At 40.9% G+C, this 2,930-nt stretch overlaps 1 non-coding gene across 1 annotated transcript; it reads right to left on the bottom strand.

The window, feature by feature from the left end:
* Positions 1–777: 777 nt before the first annotated feature.
* On the bottom strand, positions 778–850 carry TRNAF-GAA (transfer RNA phenylalanine (anticodon GAA)). The gene has a single exon. It is a non-coding gene; the product is annotated as a tRNA-Phe (tRNA).
* Positions 851–2,930: the final 2,080 nt, after the last annotated feature.

Genomic DNA, 2,930 nt, shown 5'->3' with positions numbered 1-2,930 from the left:
CTTCGGGATCCTGACTTTGCTCTTAGCCAGGCCCATTTCCCTTGAGATTACAAACTCATCCAGGGTTCACTGCAATCCAGGCTTCCTCCAGTCATAACCTCTTTAATGAGCCCCTCCACATTGGTGAGCACCAGGTCATGCACCAGTAATGCTTCTCCTCTGGTTGGTTTCTCTAATACCTGGACGAGGATGTTGTCCTTAATGGACTCCAGGAGTCTCCTGGATTGCTTACTGACTGCCACGCAACTTTCCCAGCAGACATCTGGGTGGTTGAAATCGCACAAGAGGAGGAGAGCCTGTGAACAGAGGGCTTCCTGTAGTTGGGAAAGAAAACCTCATCAACAGACTCCCCTTGATCCGGTGGCCTGTAGTAGACCCCAACCACAAAGTGTCCTTTGTTGGTCCGGTCCTTAATTTTTACCCACAGGCTCCCAACCTGCTCTTGGCTGTTTCTCAGAGTCAACGCTTCACCATCTATTAATTTCTTAACGTAGAGGGCAACACCCCCACCCTTCCTTCCCTGCGTGTCTCTCCTGTAAAGCTTATAGCCCTCCACTCCAATGTTGCAGCTGTGTGATTCGTCCAACTATGTTTCTGTTACAGCTGTTAGAGCACAGTTTTCTAATTGCACTGTGTTTTCCAGCTCCTCCTGCTTGTTTCCCATGCTGCATGCGTTGGTGTAGAGGCACTTCAGCTGGGCTATGGACCGCATCACATTTTTAGAGGAGTCCTTCCTAATTCATATGGGACGATTCATGGTCACGATTCTCAAAACATTGCTGAAGCCCGGGATTGAACCAGGGACCTTTAGATCTTCAGTCTAACGCTCTCCCAGCTGAGCTACTTCAGCCCTGCCTGAGTAATTTGATAAGCTTTTACAATGAAATATCTTTCTTGAGAGGGTGTCGGTGGATATGGGCTATCTAGATTGCTTGTTTCCCATGCTGCATGTATTGATATAGAGGCATTTTAGCATGCCCAAGATCATAGAATCTGAAACCCTGAACATGGAACCAGCTATGCAGACATTCACCTAACCCATATGCTGCCTCCTCTGTGGGCACTAGTCTCTGGCTGGGAGGACTGAGGAGAACACCACTTTTGCTTCTGATCCCTTCAGCATCTTTCCATGAGATATAGAGTTCCTTTTGATGATTCTTAGTATCCTTATCACAGCCGGTGTTGTCCCTATGTGGAAGATCAGGAATGGGCAATAGGCCTCTGGCTTAACTAAGTTTGGTAGCCTCTTTGTGATGTCACAAATGAGGGCCACAGGCAGGCAGCAAACCCTTCTCAAGGGATTGTCTGAGCTACAAAAGGGCACATCAGTGCCTTTCAGAGAGGAATCTCCAATTACCAACACCTTCTGTTCTTTTTTAGTGGAAATGATTCTTAAACAAGTGGTATGCTGGTCTACCTTGTTGCAGTTGCCATTTCCTGGGTCTTGACTATTACCATAGTTGTTGTTGATGCACTCTCCTTTTCTGAGCCCCAGAGAATCACATCTTTTGTGTAGGGACTTTTCGGGGCAAGGGGAAGATTCCTCACTCTGCTCCAAGCATAGGACTTCTGAGCTGAGGAAGTCTTCCCATACACCTGTGACTTTTAATGGCAGAAATTAAGCAATTGCTTCTGTATGGCACACAGATGGCTGTCATATAAACAGCTTCAACAAATCATTTTACATTTATCACTTATATTTTCATGGTTTTACTATAAATTCATAAAGTCTCAATTCCATATATCCATATATATATGTATATATATATATATATATATATATATATATATATATATATATAAACACCATAAATCTCATCCAAGCAGGCAGTGTGAGCTGTAATCAGTATGAGATGGTACAACAGCTACTTTCTGATCTGTTTTTAATACAGAACTGCAAATATTTTTCAGTCAGATATAGCATGTAATTTTTAGTAGATGAATTACTTCAAGTTTGATGAACTGGCCTCATCCAAAATTATTTTGCAGGTGTCTGAAGAGGAGGACTTAAAGGCCAGTTCATTCTTCCATTGTATAGGTGCTCTAACCACCAAAAAAAAAAAAAATGTTACAGATAAAATGGACATCTCTTAGGATTGGAGAACATATTCTGTGCTCAGTTCTACTCAATTTTCCAGAAACTCTTCTAGGTACTTCTAAGTAAATAGTCCTGACTGTGTATGGGGGACCAGCTCTGAGAAGGGTAATACTGGACTGGGAAAAACTATGATTTCTTATACAGGCTGGATCATAAAGTTGCATGCTGGTCAGATGGTTCCAGGCATGATGCCTGCTGGGACACTTCACTCCCCTCTTATACTGTAGACAGAAAGCTCCCCTCTTATACTCTAGACAGAAATTAGGTATTTCATGCAGTGTCCTCCATTGGTAAAATACCAAACCAATATTTAATGCTAGCAGCAGCACAGAGTAAATATTGTATGCTACTTTTTGCTTCAAGTTACCATTCTTCTTGGATGACTTTTATTTAAACAGGCTGCATCTTCCATCTGACATAAAATAGAAGTCTTGACTGTGCATAGCATGCATTTAAATTTAATGAGTACAGATAAGAATCTTGTTCTGAAGTCTAGGAAGAAAGAAATGTTAAACCTGATTTGATATCCCTGATAAACATGCTAGCAATTGTGACAAAAGAAATCCTGATAAAAAATATCACTGCAGAAAATACTGAAATGAATGAAAGAGGATAAGAATCAGTTCTTACATATAGTAAATGGATAGTAAGGTGCCAAATTTATGATCCCATTCCCAGAAGCAATGTTTATCAAACATCAAAACCAGACACAGACTTTATATATACATACATACACATATATACAACATAAAGTCCTAGAAAAGTTATTTATGGTTACCTGAAAATATAGTTATTAGAAAATATATATAGAAAATGTAGTTATTCTGGACCC

Source organism: Anas platyrhynchos, chromosome 1 (assembly GCF_047663525.1).
Source record: "Anas platyrhynchos isolate ZD024472 breed Pekin duck chromosome 1, IASCAAS_PekinDuck_T2T, whole genome shotgun sequence".
NCBI lineage: Eukaryota > Metazoa > Chordata > Aves > Anseriformes > Anatidae > Anas > Anas platyrhynchos.
This window is presented reverse-complemented; position numbering and strand designations above follow the sequence as displayed.